Source organism: Malus domestica, chromosome 10 (genome assembly GCF_042453785.1).
Source record: "Malus domestica chromosome 10, GDT2T_hap1".
NCBI lineage: Eukaryota > Viridiplantae > Streptophyta > Magnoliopsida > Rosales > Rosaceae > Malus > Malus domestica.
The window spans coordinates 11,221,099-11,240,237 of NC_091670.1; the positions used below are offsets into that span (position 1 = coordinate 11,221,099).

Consider the following 19,139-nt stretch of genomic DNA (forward strand, 5'->3'; position numbering starts at 1 on the left):
GGACAAAAGAGGACAAAAATACCCTCGAGGCATACCGGGATTCCTACGCACAAGCAGTAGGAAATTATCTTTCAACCAAGTTAAAAGTGCTCAAAATAGGTAACGATTTAAAGCCTATTTCATCAAATCCTTTCTATAAGGTAATTCCCAAAACCTAATTTATTTTATATGTTTTATATTCCATTATTTAGCTAATCAATTAGCTAAATAATATAATCCTTTCATGTTTCCTAAAAAATTGATTAATTAAGGGATTAATTACCCAATCAATCCCTTAATTATCAATTTGAAACATCCACTCAAACCTAAAAAATACTATAGGGCCGGCTATCCCATTCAAAACCTAGTCCATTACCTTTTTTCTACTTTTTCCCATCATTTCTTCCCTTTTATTAGCCAATCAATATCATAAATACTAAAATATTTCCTTTCATATTTAATTAGCCAATTAATTGGCTAATTAAACCTAAAATTCCCACCTAGTAGCCGGCCACATTTACTCCCTTTTGTTCCTTACCTTTTTGACTTTCTCCATCTTATTACCCAAATAAAGCTAATCATTCAATTTGATAACCCCCATTTATTTCTATCATATTTTATTAGCCAATAAAGTGGCTAATTAAACCACAAATTCACCAAAAACATGGACAAAGTGGCCGGCCATTTCTTTGGAAAAATGGACCAACTTAGTCCTATAAATATTCACCCATTTCTACCAAACACTAATTTCCAAATCTCTTGCAAAAATTCCAAAACACTCTAAACACTATTTCTCTCTAAAATTCTAACTTTGGCATCGGAGGTTCTTCGGCCAAAGCCCCCCCCCCCATTCATCGTGGGCGCGTGAGGCTTTTGGCCTTAACCTAAGGTGCTAGTTGTTTTGTAGTTGCAAAATCGTCCAAGATCGAAGAGGTGAAAATTTGCATCCACAAATTGGTGTTTTCATTGAGAGTTGAAATCCATACTCGTAGAAGACTCTCGCACAAAAAGGTTTTTTCTTTATTTTCTAGTCCATTTGAATATTTTTCATACATTCTTATTATTAGAATTTTTTACTTGCAAAGGTTCTTTGATAAAACGTATAAGCAAAATATAATGGCTAGAAATTTAGAAAATTCCACAAGTGAAAATTCTAATGTTCAAGAAATGGGATTGCGGAGATCCGTGAGGCTAAATGCAACAATAAGGGGAGCGGCATCATCATCACGAGCTTCCACCATGGGAACCACCGTGGTGGCTACCTCGATAGCCACCCACGGCGAGGTCCATGGTGCCTTCACCACGGCCACCATGGGAACCACCGCGGTGGCTACTTCGGTAGCCACTCGTGGCGAGGTCCATGGAGCCTTCACCACGGCCCGGAGATCCGTGAGGCAAAATGCGACAATAAGGGGAGCGGCATCACCACCACGAGTTTCCACCATGGGAACCACCGCGGTGGCTACCTCGGTAGCCACGCACGGCGAGGTCCATGGTGCCTTCACTACGGCCACCATGGGAACCACCGCGGTGGCTACTTCGGTAGCCACTCGTGGCGAGGTCCATGGAGCCTTCATCACGGCCCGAGCCGTGCCATCCAAGGCTCACGGTACCAAGATCACGATCCAAGCCGTGCCATCCAAGTTTACGTGGACCCAAGCCCAAGCCTCGCATTCACATGCACCGCGCATTGAGCAGCCTGCTTCCGTGATCCAGCCTGCTCCCGTCAAGCAACCCACTCTCACGGCCCAACCTGCTCCTGCCGAGCAGCCTGCTCTTGTGACCCAGCCTGCTCCCGACGAGCAGCCCACTCCCGTGGCCCAGCCTGCTTTCGTCGAGCAGCCCACTCCGGTGGCCCAGCTTGCTCCCGACGAGCAGCCCACTCCCGTGGCCCAGCCTGCTTTCGTCGAGCAGCCCACTCCGGTGGCCCAGCCTGCTCCTGCCAAGCAGCCCACTCCCGTGGCCCAGCCTGCTCCTGCCAAGCAGCCTGCTCTCGTGACCCAGCCTGCTCCCGACGAGCAACCCACTTTCGTGGTCCAGCCTGCTCCCGTGGCTTTCCAAGCAGCCCAAGTCTGCCCAAGACTATCTCAACCATCCGGACCTACCATCGAGCCGGGGGCATTCTCACCACATTTTTTCGCGGATTTGACATTTCCCAACTCAAATCTCGCGCCCGGAGTCTACCACATTTCCACTGCCCAAGGAGGCGCATTCCTTCCAAGCTCTTCCAGTCCAAATGGCGAACAACACTTGTCTCGACAAATCATAGAGTTGATGAGCGCCCTTGCACAACAGACAACCTTGGTGAATCAACTTTTGCAACACATTGGGATCCAACGTGCCCCGGACGAGGTATCCCGAAGTAGGACAAGGGCAGACGGACATTTCCAGCAGCGTCCCGGCAAGCAGCCACGAGCCAAAAGTTTGGGCAGTGTACATTCCCGTCTTAGAGCGCGAAGGAGCATGCACTCTCGACTAGGCCCACGGAGGAGCATACATTCACGGTTGGGGTTATACTCCAATAGTCAACATGAACAACCTTCTGGGCAAAGTGTCTATTCGCAGCTAAGCCCACAAGGAGCGTCCTCCACCTCACATCAGAGTAGGCAGCACGACGGACGGAGAGAAGCAGTCACTCAATCTAGCTCAAGTTCAACCAGCAGCATGCGAAGAACTCGCTCGCCTACTAGGAACGCATCACATGCACTGCATCCGCGGCATAGACGAGCCAAACACATGGAAGAGCAGCCTAGACCAGCAAGTCATGACTGGGGGCAGCCAAGAGCTCCGCTACCCCAACAAAGGCAAATTCAGGAAGAAGTAGAGAGACTCTTAACCAAGCGATTGCATGATTTCCAACGCAACGAGGTCACCGACGAGGCACTACGACGGAACATAACCAACATAAGCAGGTCACCCTTCACGGAGGAGATTGAGCAGGCAGAGCCTCCACGAGAGTTCAGCATGCCACATTTCACATCTTTCAAAGGGGATGAAGACCCGGAGAGACACTTAAAGCGCTACCGAAGTGCAATGATCCTTTATCGAAACAACGATGAGCTTATGTGCAAGATATTCGCCACCACTCTACAAGGCGAGGCGCAAGATTGGTTCTACACCCTGCCGCCACAATCCATCCGGAATTTCTACGAACTTTCTTTGGTTTTCACCAAAGAATATTCATCCTATTGCTCGATTAAAAAGAAATCTGATCATTTGTTCAACGTCAAGAAGAACCCAAATGAGTCACTTCGCGACTATGTGAGGAGGTTCAAAGTAGAGAATGCAAAAATAGTCGGATGCAACGACTCGATAGCTAGAGTAGCCTTCCAAAAAGGACTTCCAGCAGACCACCCGCTATTCGAAAAATTGATCATGAAAGAAGATCTAACTCTGGCAGACTCTTTTGCTTTGGCAGAGAAGTATGCACTTTGGGATGAGGCTCGCCAATGCACATTCAAGGACTTGAAGAAGTACCTGACATCACCTCCCTAGAAGCAGCGGAGGACTTATTCACATGTTTTACGGTATCTAAAGTAGCAATAAGCTCTACCATCATGCGAAAAGAGATGGGGGCCCGACTACCTGTATTCTACAGTTCAAAAGCTCTCCTCGATGTTATTAAAAATTCAAAAGCTAACTTTGGCGATAGTTGTTGCAACCCAGAAGCACAAGTTTTACTTTCAAACGCATGCAATCATCCTAATGACGTACTATTCTGCCCAATCCAGACGCGCGACGATAAAGGCGTAGACCCTGGCGGATGTAAAGTTTTCTGACGAACGCAACACTGGAAGGACACACTCGAAAGCAAGTTTTGTCCTCGTCACCCTAAAAGATTCTACATAGGAGCAACATGTACCGGCAGTTGAGTACCATTTCTTGATGCGCATCACACGGCCCTAGCCGACCCTTGCTCAATGATTCAACTCTAGAGTGGCCCAATACCGGCAGTTGAGCATCTCCTGATGCGTATGACATGGCCCCATCTCCACAGCTCCCTACTGCGTCTTCACGCCGAGCCTAGGTGACGCAACAGAGCGACCCAACGATGCCTCAGAAGTAGCCGAGCACACTCTAGCTGCGCCTACTCCACCCGATGGAGACTTCTGGCATTTGCATGTCGACGACGCAGAAAAGCCTTCATCACTGCCGGCAGAGAAGGCTCCAAAAAGATGGATCCCATCTGGGAAGGTCCGTACAAGATCAGCAGAGTAGGGGGTAAGAGTAATTACACCCTCACCACCATGAAGCGGCAAAAAGATTGAAAAGAAATGGATGGCCTACAATCTGAAGAAGTACCATGTGTGACCTCCCGCTACATCAAAACCCGAAGACTCAATAAGCTCGACGGGCACCACCTCACAAGCTGAGGACTATCCAGTTGTTATGCAGTTCCTACCTTACAGCTAAAGTTCTCGTTCGTTTCACTCGTTTTTCAATGAGGAATTTAGAAGTAATCACAACTTGGCTTGGCTGCATGCTTACAACAACTAATCACTCATGCACTTCAAAAGAAGACTGCGCCATTCTTAGGGACTCATCGCAGGAATTGCGCCCCCCGAGGGACCAACCATGCTCTCCAGTGCGAGAGGGTAAACCAATTCTCCGACACCCATATGGGTCAGCTCTTCAAGACGGGAGGATAAACTTTACACTCCGAATATCCAGACGTGGATGAGCCTGGCTGCCCTAGTATAACTAGATGCACGATGGCTTGCGCCGGGATTCCTAGAAGTAGCCGCAATGGTCTTTTTCAAGGCTTAGCTAACTGAAGGATTTTGGGTCTCTTGGCCTAATCCGTGGGGAACCGGGCCCTAGAGACGGAGAGGGCACATTACGCAGTACATCCGATGGATGGCTGCCCTGGAATCTTAAAGCTGCTACCGAGTGCACTAAGGTAGCCTACGGATTCCGGAAGACTGCCTACGGCTTGCCCTTCGAGCAGTGAAGCCGCACTAGACTTATACAACCGCACATTCTTGTGAAAGGTTAAACAAGCTAGCGCGCATATACGAAGTTTTATCCACTGCCGACATGCTACGTAGTGGATAAGCTTCACCTCTGCCAAGCGCAGAACAACCTACACCAAGTCCTAAAGTGTTGTGATACTTGCTACGCAACCTACGGAATTGAAGAAAGTCAAGGTTAACAGCCTAGTGGTTACGCGGACTTGTCTGCTTCTGTAAGTAAGGCATCCGGCTGCCAACCCTATGGCTAACAACTTTGCAAAGTTCTACACCAACACCTACGGCTGCATAGGCTACGCGAGTTTGTCTGCTTATAAAAAAGTAGCATGCCTGCCACTGGTCTATCAAGTCTAAAGGTTAAGGCATGAACAAAAGAAGTGAAGATGAAGAAAAACGAAGGAAAAAATGTTTATAAACAACTATCAAAGGCCGAATGAGTTCAAGCAAAACAAGAGCTACAAGGAAAAACAAAGAAAATCCTAAAGGCTACCTAAAATACTACACTACAGCAGCTTGGACATCCCACGACTACTCGGTCGCCACACCTTCAACAGCCGTAACGCTCTTAGCAGCGGCATCATCCGGCGCTTCACCCCCGGCTGCCCTAGTCTGAGCACTAACTTCTCCAACTACTTCACCAATGGAAGCCTTAAAAGTAAAAGCAAACAAGTCTTCCGGAGAAATAGAGAAGGTCTTAAAACCTCAAGCCCATCCTTCTCACCCTTCAGCTGCTTATTCTTCTTAAGCAGACTAACACGGACGCGCTACAGCTCATCCACTATCTTCTTAGCATAAGTAGCGAAACGAAGCTCAGAAATTGCAAGCTTAAGATCTTGAATCTGAGGTGAATCAATCTCAGCAGCAAAGGGAGCAGGCTTTGGCGCCACTTTAGCAGCAGAGTCCACCTTACCACTCTTCATAATAGCAAGTCTCTACAAAGGTGAACCGGACTTGGCTCTCAAAGAACGTCCTGGTACAGACTTCGGCACTGGGGGCATGATAAAACCTTTACGCTGAGTAATCTTATCCACAATTGTACTAGCCATTCTCAACATGGAAGACGCCACATGCTCAGATCTAGCAGCCTTACATTTCTTCCCATTGGAAGAAGTCATGTCAATCACATACCTCTCGGTAGCAAGCGGACCCTCATGAGCAGCAGAAGAAGTCTTCAGTTTTTTCTTAACTGGCATCTCATGAGCAGGCGGGGAAGATCTCTTCTTTCCATCTTCATTCATAGTAAGCTCCACGACAGCGATCAGACGAGCCAATGCATCCGCCTTGATCATCTTTACCTCCTCTTTCCGGAGCAGCCCACATTTCTTTCAGCAAAGAGGACTAAGCAGCCAACGACATTCATGGTACTTAGCAGGGGAGCTCAACCCAGTATTCCAGCAGGCAGGAGGCCTGCATGCCCAACATTCCAGCAGCCCGTGAGACCCGCAATCTCCTTATTTCTCTCAATCGCCAGCCTGGCCCGAGTCAGGTCCAAGAGCCCAAAGGACATGAGCCATGCGGCTCGCCTAGCACTGCGCCCCAGCGCCACAATCCGCGACCCTAGTTGCACAAGCTGCCTTTTGGCTCAAGCCAAGCCAAGCTGCCCAAGCAGTAGTCCCTGCCACGACATCTCCTCGGCCCATGCAGAGCCAACTCCTGGCCCTTGCCAGCCGATGTGCCGCACCACCCCGACGGCTGCCCCACAATAGCACTATCCAAGAATAAGGCAAGAAAAATTAAATTTTTCTTACATCGGTGCAGCACGAAGAAGACGAAGAAAGCAACGAAAGACGGTCATTTGCACGGGCAAGATGTAGAAGATTGCTAGAGGAGGGGGAACAAATATCCTCTAAGCTATCTCTCTCTTGTAGGGTAGAATAAATCACTCTCCAAAGTTGATTTAATAACCCACTTAAGGTGGACTTAAATAGGCTTTGAGAGAAATTTATTTCCCTTTCCTAGAAGGATCTAATTTCCTATTAAAGAGAGAATCAACATCAAAATAGGAAGCAGTCTTAAGTTTCCTAAAGCAAGAAGATCTCTACACCTGCTGCCCTTTTCTGCGAGCAGCCCAACAGGTGTGGGGGCATTTGTGGAGCCAAAAATATTCACTAGGCGACACGTGGACTTTTGGACAAAAGAGGACAAAAATACCCTCGAGGCATACCGAGATTCCTAAGCGCAAGCAGTAGGAAATTATCTTTCAACCAAGTTAAAAGTGCTCAAAATAGGTAACGATTTAAAGCCTATTTCATCAAATCCTTTTTATAAGGTAATTCCCAAAACCTAATTTATTTTATATGTTTTATATTCCATTATTTAGCTAATCAATTAGCTAAATAATATAATCCTTTCATGTTTCCTAAAAAATTGATTAATTAAGGGATTAATTACCCAATCAATCCCTTAATTATCAATTTGAAACATCCACTCAAACCTAAAAAATACTATAGGGCCGGCTATCCCATTCAAAACCTAGTCCATTACCTTTTTTCTACTTTTTCCCATCATTTCTTCCCTTTTATTAGCCAATCAATATCATAAATACTAAAATATTTCCTTTCATATTTAATTAGCCAATTAATTGGCTAATTAAACCTAAAATTCCCACCTAGTAGCCGGCCACATTTCCTCCCTTTTGTTCCTTACCTTTTTGACTTTCTCCATCTTATTACCCAAATAAAGCTAATCATTCAATTTGATAACCCCCATTTATTTCTATCATATTTTATTAGCCAATAAAGTGGCTAATTAAACCACAAATTCACCAAAAACATGGACAAAGTGGCCGGCCATTTCTTTGGAAAAATGGACCAACTTAGTCCTATAAATATTCACCCATTTCTACCAAACACTAATTTCCAAATCTCTTGCAAAAATTCCAAAACACTCTAAACACTATTTCTCTCTAAAATTCTAACTTTGGCATCGGAGGTTCTTTGGCCAAAGCCCCCCCCATTCATCGTGGGCGCGTGAGGCTTTTGGCCTTAACCTAAGGTGCTAGTTGTTTTGTAGGTGCAAAATCGTCCAAGATCGAAGAGGTGAAAATTTGCATCCACAGAGGAGAGACCCGATTTCACCCTAAGCTCGTTTTGGCTAATTTATTTTCAGCCGTTCAAATGAAATCCAACGGTTTACATTGCTCCTCATATATGGTCCGCAAGCAGCGATCCGCCTAAGAGAAGTTGGGAATCCCTCTTACTTTCGGAGCACATCATGGTTTTGGTAGTGAATTAAACCAAAACATGTATTGTGGCCCTAAGGGTAGTTTTTTAAATAAACCAAGTGAAGCTGAATATTAAAATAAGCAAGTTCAAAACCATAATTAGTAAATTCGTGTACAATATATCTACAAGTATTTCTTTAAAATACTTCGTTTAATTTAACATGTCTATTCGTTCAATTACACTTTTTAAAAACTCCAGTGTATGGTACACATATTATAGACATTCATACATATTAATCACTTTTAAAACACGTTATTTTCACACATTTTTTCAATAATACATGTAAAAATCACACTATTCTACCTATGTTTTTAGCATATTATTAAAGAAATAAAAACACATTATTTTTTTAATAAATTAAATTAAATTTTATAAAGATGACTGAATTTTTCAATATATTATTTTAGCAAAATTATCAGAAAATACGATCACGTATTCTTCATGTATTATACTAGTTTCGTATTACGTAACAAGTGAAATAACCGAAAGAATAGTTCAAAATTGTTTGTTTGGTCTTTGAAATGTGGATGTTATCTGACTTACATTACGAAGAAAGAGAGAAATAAATGATGGTTGATCAGAGTCCAATTGCATCCAAATCATATTCTTAGTGGTTGAACTTGGTATGGTGTAGAGATTAGGTTGACTTCTATGCCGTTTGGAACTCAGTCGAACTTCTCCATTGTTTTTCGTCTCTAGCAGGCGTTCGAAACTCAGTCGACTTTCAACCGCGCATTCGAAACTCAGGCGAACTTTGTTCGAAATTGGTTCTAAATTTGTCATGTTGGTTCAATAGAAAGGACGTCGTACTTGCTTCTTCCAAGTCGAGATCGAAAGTCCTTGCTTCCACAAATAAACTGTGTCATACGTCCCCTAAAATCACGTTGAAATTTGATGAGTTTTAAAATTTGGAACCCCAGAAGTCAAGTTTGTTATTTGTGTTAAATTTGTTAAATGAATTCAGTATTCATGGTTAATTATGTATGGTCATTGATAAAATTGGTGGAAATTTGTGGAATTGTGGGGAAATGTTGGTTCGATGTAGGCTTATGAATTCTTGCTAAGAGGTTGTGTAGAGGGTTTATATTGTTGAATTTGATTATGTTGAAGTTATATTGTTGACTTGTGTTGATGAAAGCTTATTTAATTTTATGGATTAACTTAAGTTTCCTAAATTTAATATGCATCGTTCACAGTTAATGTATTATTATGAAAACTGATTGACAGGTTGTGTCCGTAGAGGGAAGAGGATTATCTCCCTTCCTAATCTTTCTTCCCTTCTTCCTTTTTCTTTCCTCCTATTTGAACAATTACGGTTTAGCTACGTCAACATCTTATATTGATTATTTTATAAAGACAATAAGATAAAAAATAATATGTGAAAAGAGAGGAGAAAAGAAAAAAGGATAAGAATAGAAGGAGATGGAATCATATTCTCCCTCACACAAGAATGGGACATTTTCAGACCTAACTTCACCGCCTCCAACCATTGACAATATCAATCGTTACATTGGCTCCCCGCGTTAAAAGCGTGATCACGAAAAGCGTGTTGCACCGAAAAGAACACTTGGAGACGTGTCAGATTTGTCGGCCACAAAACCTTTGTCCTACCTAGAAAGACAGAGAAAATGTGATCTGCCCATGCTTTTCTTGGGGAAAATATGACTGGATTTTATTATATTTCCACCAACCCCACTATGATATCATCATACAATAAGGTACGTGTGGAACTGGAACAAAGAAAAAAAAAAGCGTTAATTTTAATTTACTATCTTAAAAAAATTTTATTTTCAATAAATGACACATGAAGTTTTTTTCATTTCAGAATGATACATAAAATTATCATTTTGGAATACTTTCATACATCTGCTAAGGTTGTTAAATTTGCCATTAACTAATAACGTGATATCCACGTGAACAAAGACTAGACGTCGTAGGGATATTAAAAAAAAAAAAAAAAACTAAATTAATAAAATAATAAAAACTAAAAAATTTAAAATAAAAAAAAATATTTGGGCGTCTTTCTCCACACCCCTTCCGACCCCTCCCTTCTCTCCTTTGCACCCATCCTTCCCCCTCCCTCTTCGACTCCACCCACTCCATTTCTCTCTCTCCCCCTCCCAGCGCACTGCTCCGTCCTAATTCAAATTGCAAACCCTAATCTCCCCAATTCCCCTCTCCGATTCATCCATTTCCAATGGCCTCCGATGGCCCCGACGAGCCCTGCAACTCCGAGACCGAACCGGAATTCCATTTTGGGTAAATTCGACGGCCAAAGAAGAACCACTTTTCTTCTTTCGTAATTGTTCTATCAAGCATGTCTCAACTAAAGGTATGCCAATGCTTCCTTGGTAGGCTTTGGATCTTCCTCGTCCTCTTCATACTCTTCGCCATCCTCATATTCGTCGCCCTACTGACCATAATCCTATCCCAAAAAGTTGTCAAACTAATTTTCTCCAAAAAATAATAGATTTCAATATCGAAAATTTACATCCAATAAAAAACAGATAGATGAAGACTGAAAATTTGCTTACATCTCTATCATATCGCCGCATTTCCCTCTCGAACTGAACGCAAAGTACCTGAAAAATCACAACAACTAAAAGAAAAACCCTAATTTTTATTATGTTGAACTGAAACAACTATTCAAAATCTGCAATTTTCATCAAATCAAACAATTACAACCAAAACCCATATAGGCTCTGTTCGATTCCATGGATTTAGCATTGCATTTGTGCCCTAATTTTGAAATTGGCCATTCCAATGCCAAATCCACACTCCGGATGCATAAATTTTATTCCCAATTATGAAATTCCAATCCCAAATCTCCTTAAACTAGAACGAAACTACTCACCTGAAATTCCTTTCAAGCCCTAGGTATCGAAAACCAAGTCTGATTGAAGACAAATGGATACGATGCGATCAGAATTCTCGAAGAGAGAATCTGCAAGCCCTAATTTGTACGGCTTTGGATTCGACCGGTTACTATGAAACGGAGAGTCTAATTTTTTTTTTTTTTTTTTTTAATATCCACGGACGTTTAGTCATTGTTCACGTGAATGTCACGTCATCAGTTAACGGTAAACTTAACAGCAATTTTAATGGATGTATGAAAGTGTTCCAAAATTATAATTTTATGTACCAGTCTGGAATAAAAAAAAAATTTCATTACCAAATGTTGAAAAACAAGAAACTTTAGGATAATAAACTGAGATTAACCAAAAAAAAAAGATACGTGTAGAAGTAGTCCACCAAGATCCTCTTCGAATTTCTTTGATGGGGATTTTTAGAATTCGTGAATCGTGTTCGTTCATCGTACATTGTGCGATCAGTTTTTGTTAGGCATTGTTTGTGTTTAATTTTAAATAAAAATAGTTAAAATGATTTCTGACCATAAAACATAAGATGAATTGACATGATTCACGGATCTCTGATATCCTCACACAAAGGATCTGGATTCGGAAGTAGTGATTTATATCTTGGGTGTAGCGTGAATTTCTCTGAAGTGTACAGATATCGAAGATTTTTAATTGACACGATTATTAACCGCTGACGAATAACTTTTGAATGAGTAATCAGATGAAATATGGGTAAACATGACATCATAGGAAATTCATAATCTATACATTGTAATAGTTCGATGGAAGTTGGCTCAATAAAAATTTAAGAGAATCAACAGTGGAGTACAAATTTAGAAAAAAATCGACAATATATTGTTTTGCTTATGGTGCTCTCTTCAGTTAAGAATATAGTGATATTGAATAATATTTATCATTAAGAAGAGTAATGCTAAAAACACCCCACAAATGTTTTTCAATCCTATCAAATGTGTAAATGTAATGTTTTGTGTCAAAATCTTTCATATATTACTTGAAACTAGTTTGGGACTGCTTAAAAATTTTTTATAAACGAGGGTGGAAGAGAAATTAGGCTATAATTTTGTGTTTGTTAACTATTGATGCATAAAATCAAGTTGACTTTGGAACAAAATAAAATGTCAAGGTGGGACCTCCGCAAGGTCGCTACACCAAGTGTAGGTAATATGTAAAGAGATAGAGAAAGGAAATCAAACACAAGATACACGTAGTTCATCCTAAGTTGGGTTACATCCACGAGAGTAAAGGAGTCCTCATTAATAATATAGAGTCTACGTAATACAAAAGTCCAAACATAATCGTCACTAGTAAGTTCTAATAATGGGTTAAGTGGAATAATGTCATTACGAGTTAATCATAGGAGAACTTTTATAGTTGAGGAGAGTTGCACGCTTTTGTCCGCCGTCGATACGGAACTTCAAGAGTTTTATTCTGATGTTGACACGTATCACGTTGTGATTGACCTTTCTGGTTGGAGAGAAACTCTTGAGCTTCAACAGGGGTGCCTCAACACCTTCATAAGACCTCCGAAATTATAATGTTGACTAGGCCTGGCAAACTGGTCCTGCTTGTCGTGTTCTTGTCGTTTTCATGTAACACCCGTTATTTTAACGGGTCATGTCGTGTCACACTCGTTATCTTAACGAGTCCTTAACAGGTTGGGTCATTTTATCTAGTATTGTAAATATTTTAAATTGAAGATCAAATTCATTCATTATATTCATATAGGGTCAAGGAGTGTAGCTGTAAAAAAATCATCAAAATCGGAGTTAAAATAACTGTTAAATTGTGATTTTTCATTGATAACCGTCGAAAATTTTTGTCCCATTACTTGATCTCTAAATGTTTGTTTTTTGCAATTTATGGCGTATGCGATCTCGAAGTATATACAAACATGTTTGACGGTTGGATTGTTGAAACTAGTTTTGTAGAATGCGTATCCTATCAAAACAATAGATTCGCTAACACTTAAGAGTTTATTCATACTTTCATTAAGTATAACATAAGATTTTGTGGTATCTACTAGTGTAAATATTTTAAATTGAAGATCGAGTTCATTCATTGTATTCATATAGGGTCAAGGAGTGTAGTTGAAAAAATCATCAAAATCAGTGTTAAAATAATCATTAAATCCTGATTTTTCGTTGATAATAATTGAAAAGTTTTGTTCATTACTTGATCTATAAATATTTGTTTTTTTACGATTTTTTGCTGATGCGATCTTGAAGCATATACAAACAAGTATGACGGTTTAATCGTTGAAATTAGTTTCGTAGAATTCGTATCCCATCAAGTTCAATGATATATATATTTATTAAGTATATTTAAATTTATTTATTTTGTACGTATAATACTTAATAAATTGAATGGTATCTATATATATAAAGTGAGCATCCCAGTTTGGTGAAGCATTCCAAAATACCAAAAAGATCCCTATGTTTCCTTCACAATCAAAATCCAAAAAATCCAAAAAAGGAGGACAAATTGGTAAAAAAAAAGAAAAAACTGAATAAAAAAATTGTATTAGAAAACAAAATAAATAACTAAATAAAGAAAAAAGAAAACAGAATTTTAAACCAATACACGAAGAAGGCACATGGGGAATAGATTGGAAACTGCTATGCGTCTTAACCAGGAACCGTTTTGCGGAATGAGAGATAAACGTGAACGTGCAGAGTGGGGTTGAGGAGGAAAAGAAACACCTAACCATACAAAAAGAAGCAGTTTTGCTGGATGAGAGATGTATAGAAGGACACAAAGTAAGAACCTAAAAAGAAAAAACTGAAACAGTTTTGCTAGGAAGAGAAGATGATACAAAAGCCATTGCTTGCTCATAAATTTGAAGAGAATTACAGGTTTGCTCTTCTTTAATTCCATGCAGTTGTTGGATCACCACACTCTTTTCATTCTTTCTGTTTTTTTTTTTTCAATGGATCACACAATTGGGTTCTAAGATTAGCATACAGTTATGTTTTCTTATCTTGCAAATTTATGAACAAGGATTGGGTATTTCTCTCTGGTGATTCTGTGGGTGAAGCCAGTTTCCTTTCTCCACTTTTTACTGATTTATCATCTATGCCATATAATTGTTTGGGAGTTTATTGGAATTTAATTCAATTCCTCTGTGTTTCATTTTTCTTTACCACACTACCCACTTTCGATTGAAATCAAATTCGTATGGTTAGATTTTTCGGGGATAACCTTTTCTCTTCGTTCCCTGCTCTATATTTTGTTTTAATTGTCTCCTTTCTTTCTTTCTCTTTTTATGTTTCAGATAGTAACTATGGGTCCTCTATACAGAATGAAAGTTATCCAGATAAACATGGAGAAGGGAAGTGACTACTTGATTTACATGGCAACTGGAAGCGGCAAGTCCAATATTTGGTTTGTTTGACATTTTATATTTTGTCCTTGGAGACTTGGTGCAAGGAATTGCTCAGACGGAGAAGTTATTTATAGGAGGAGATTTAAATGGACACGTGGGCAGGGAGACAGGCAACTATGGAGGTTTTCATGGTGGCCATGGTTTTGGGGAGAGAAACGAGGATGGGGAAGCTATCTTGGATTTTGCAATGGCATATGATCTCTTCTTAGCCAACACCTTCTTTAAGAAGAGAGAAGAACATGTGATCACCTACAAGAGTGGGTCGTCAAAAACACAAATAGATTTTCTTCTAATGAGGAAAGGGGATCATATAACTTGTAAGGATTGCAAAGTTATACCAGGAGAGAGCGTGACTAATCAACATCGCTTGTTGGTGATGGATGTACATATCAAAAGAGTGAGAAAAAAGAACAAGACTTGGAAGTGCCCAAGGATTAGATGGTGGAATCTATTTTCAAAGAGAAAGTAATCACCCAGTGTGTGTGGGATAGAGAGGGGGAAGCTAACCAAATGTGGGATTCCATGGCTAGTTGTATCCGAAAAGTAGCAAAAGAGGTATTAGGAGAGTCCAAGGGCTTTGCCCCACACCAAAAGGAATCTTGGTGGTGGAATGAGGAGGTACAAGCAAAGGTGAAGGCTAAGAAGGAATGTTGTAAAGCCTTATACAAGGATAGGACCGATGAAAATGGTGAAAGGTATAGAAAAGCGAAGCAAGAGGCGAAGAAAGCTGTGAGAGAAGCTAAGTTAGCGGCTTATGACGATATGTATAAGCGACTAGATACCAAAGAAGGAGAGTTGGATATCTATAAACTAGCTAGAGCAAGGGAAAAGAAGACAAAGGACCTAAACCAAGTGAGGTGCATCAAGGATGAGGATGGAAAGGTTCTTGCTACAGAGAACGAGGTTAAAGACAGATGGAAAGGTTATTTTCATAATCTTTTCAATGAAGGACATGAAAGGAATGCTTCTTTAGGGGAGTTGAGTAACTCAGAAGAGTGTAGAAACTACTCTTTTTATCGTAGAATCCGGAAGGAAGAAGTGGGTGTAGCTTTGAAGAAGATGAAGCATAGAAAAGCAGTAGACCCAGACGATATACCAATCGAAGTGTGGAAAGTTTTGGGAGAGACAGGTATAACATGGCTCACTGACCTTTTCAATAGGATTTTGAAAACGAAGAAGATGCCGAATGAGTGGCGAATGAGCACTTTGGTGCCTATCTACAAGAATAAGGGCGATGTACAAAATTGCATGAACTATAGGGGAATTAAGCTAATGAGTCATACAATGAAGCTCTGGGAGAGAGTCATTGAGCATAGATTGAGGCAAGAGACATGGGTTTCGGACAACCAATTCGGGTTCATGCCAGGGCGCTCAACCATGGAGGCAATCTATCTCTTACGAAGATTGATGGAAAGATATAGAGATGGGAAAAAGGATTTACACATGGTCTTTATAGATTTGGAAAAAGCGTATGATAGGGTCCCAAGAGACATTCTTTGGAGGATTTTAGAGAAGAAAGGAGTACGAGTAGCATATATCCAAGCTATACAGGATATGTATGAAGGAGCAAAGACTGCCGTAAGAACTCATGAAGGACAAACCGAAAGCTTTCCCATAACTGTAGGATTACATCAAGGCTCATCCTTAAGTCCTTACCTTTTTGCGTTGGTAATGGATGAGTTAACAGGACATATTCAAGGTGATATTCCTTGGTGTATGCTTTTCGCAGACGATATAGTGTTGATAGATGAAACTCAGGAAGGGGTAAATGCAAAGCTTAACCTTTGGAGAGAAGTGTTGGAATCTAAAGGTCTTCGCCTATGCCGATCAAAGACAGAATATATGGAGTGCAAGTTCAGTGCAAATGGAGGCCAAAACGAGTTAGGGGTGAGGATCGGAGATCAAGAAATACCAAAGAGCGACCGTTTTCGTTACCTAGGATCTATCTTGCAAAAGAACGGAGAATTAGATGGAGATCTCAACCATAGAATACAAGCTGGATGGATGAAGTGGAAGAGTGCATCCGGCGTGTTGTGTGACCGCCTTATGCCACTGAAGCTCAAGGGAAAATTTTATAGGACGGCAATAAGGCCGGCGATGCTGTATGGCACAGAATGTTGGGCGGTGAAGCATCAACACGTACACAAAATGGGTGTAGCGGAGATGAGGATGCTTCGTTGGATGTGTGGGCACACGAGAAAGGATAAGATTAGGAATGAGGATATCCGGGGTAAAGTAGGAGTAGCCGAAATTGAAGGAAAGATGAGAGAAAATCGGTTACGGTGGTTTGGACATGTGCAAAGAAGGCCTACTGACGCTCCGATTAGAAGATGCGACTATGGGACAGAGGTTCAGGGCCGAAGGGGCAGAGGAAGACCTAGGAAAACTTTGGAAGAGACCCTAAGAAAAGACTTAGAGTACTTGGATCTAACGGAGGACATGACACAGGACAGAACACAATGGCGTTCTAAGATTCATATAGCCGATCCCACTCAGTGACTTGGATTTTCCAAGTCTCCAACCGAGAAGTTTTCCTCACTCGGGAAATTAAGGGAACACTACCTCAACCTATATGCTCCACTCACAAAGCTTCAACATACAAGCTTCAACAAAAGAAAATTCAAAGAACTTAGCGAAGAAGGCTTGGTGTATTTAACACAATACGTTGAAATGAAGGAAAGCTTATTTATTGATATCCCTGATAAGTTACAAATATGTACATATACTTGAGTCAAAATAAACAAACAAGAGGGAGCCTTCACAAAGGTTGCTTAGGAGAAGTCTCAGCAGTCGGTAGAGCCCCAGAAAGAGAAGGCACCGGAGGGGGATCATTCGGAGCCTCAGTACTGGACAAAACCCTAGAAGGAGGAGGCATCAGAGATTGATCATTTGGAGCTTCATTACGCGGTACAGCCCCAGAAGACGAAGGCAATAAATGCCTTTGGAACAAACCCACAAATCTCTGATGATCAAGTAAAACCTGACCATCAGATTCCTTTATCTGGTCAAGCTTCCTCTTCATGTTTGTAGCATAGTCATGTGCGAGCCGGTGCAACTGTTTATTCTCATGCTTGAGCCCTCTAATCTCCTGTTTGAGACTCATCACTTCAGCCGCCAATGATTCAACTTGGCGGGTTCGAGCAAATAGGCGTTGGGCCATATTAGACACAGAACCTGCACACTGAACACTAAGAGCCAGAGAATCCTTAACAGACAACTCATCAGACCGTTTGGAAAGTAGTCTGTTATCTTTGGGAGTGAGAAGGTTCCTGGCCACTACCGCAGCGGTCATATCATTCTTCATCACGGAATCCCCAACGGTAAGAGGACCAGTAGGGGAGACGAAGGATGGGCGCCATATGTTGTCTGGAGAAGGCGGGGCTGCCTCTTCAACAAGGTTCAAGTCAAAACGACGGTCGGAGGGGCCAGACATTTTCAAAGGTGTTGAAGAGAGAAGAGGTCGGACAAATCAAGATCTTAGAAGTGCAAGAATGGAGCTTCTACTGGTGGATATTCAAGTGTGCTTTGGAACTTAATGTCAGCCCCTATAAAAATCTGCACTCGACGAAGCTTCAGAAATCGAAGAGGCGCCTGCTCAGAAATCGAAGAGGCGTTTGCTTTCTCAAAAGCTGGGCTGCTCAGAGACCACGAGGGTCGATCTCAGAAATCGAAGAGGTGTTTGCTTTCTCAAAAGCTGGGCTGCTCAAAGACCACAAAGGCCGATCTCAGAAATCGAAGAGGCTTGCTTTCTCAAAAGCTGGGCTGATCAGAGACCACGAGGGCCGATTTCAGAAATCGAAGAGGCACCTACTTTTTCAGCCTTGTCAGCACCTGTCACACGCACACTCAGCTTTGCGGAAATTATGGGCATTCTGTCGAAGATTTCTGGCGAAGTAGAAAGCACATGAATCGTACTGTTCAATCACCCACTTCCCACACGCAACAGTAGCTCATGGGTACCACAGATAACTTTGCCAAAGTTATCTGACAAAGTTGAGACACGTGAAGCTTGCAGCTCCCACTACATCGCTCTGACCAAGAAGGGTAAAAGAATTGCAAAGAAACAACACTAACAAAGTTTAGACACATAAATTTTGAAGGTCTAGCTACCATATTATTACCCACAAGGGTAAAGGAACAGTACCACTGCTGGATAATTGGAAAGTCCCGGTGTGTCAACCTCTGTGCTTCGTGGCAAGGTAGACTAGCAAACATGCCCAACCTTTACTCACATTCGAGAAAACACTCCTAACAAGATTGCTTGCTCCAAAATCGAAGAGGCACCGCCCTCCGAATCTCGAGAGCCAGACTCCCAACATGATTACTTTCTCAAAAATCGAATAGAGGGTAAAGGAACAGTACCACTGCTGGATAATTGGAAAGTCCCGGTGTGTCAACCTTTGTGCTTCGTGGCAAGGTAGACTAGCAAACATGCCCAACCTTTACTCACATTCGAGAAAACACTCCCAACAAGATTGCTTGCTCCAAAATCGAAGAGGCACCGCCCTCCGAATCTCGAGAGCCAGACTCCCAACATGATTACTTTCTCAAAATCGAAGAGAGGGTAAAGGAACAGTACCACTGCTGGATAATTGGAAAGTCCCTGTGTGTCAACCTCTGTGCTTCGTGGCAAGGTAGACTAGCAAACATGCCCAACCTTTACTCACATTCGAGAAAACACTCCCAACAAGATTGCTTGCTCCAA

The 19,139-nt window shown here is 41.6% G+C and overlaps 1 long non-coding RNA gene across 1 annotated transcript; it reads right to left on the reverse strand.

The window, feature by feature from the left end:
- Nucleotides 1-10,271: 10,271 nt before the first annotated feature.
- LOC139189077 (uncharacterized) lies at nt 10,272-11,220 on the reverse strand. Its single transcript, XR_011572580.1, has 3 exons — nt 11,028-11,220; nt 10,708-10,772; nt 10,272-10,598 (listed from the first exon to the last, which is right to left on the reverse strand). It is a non-coding gene; the product is annotated as an uncharacterized lncRNA (long non-coding RNA).
- Between the last annotated feature and the right edge of the window lie 7,919 nt (nt 11,221-19,139).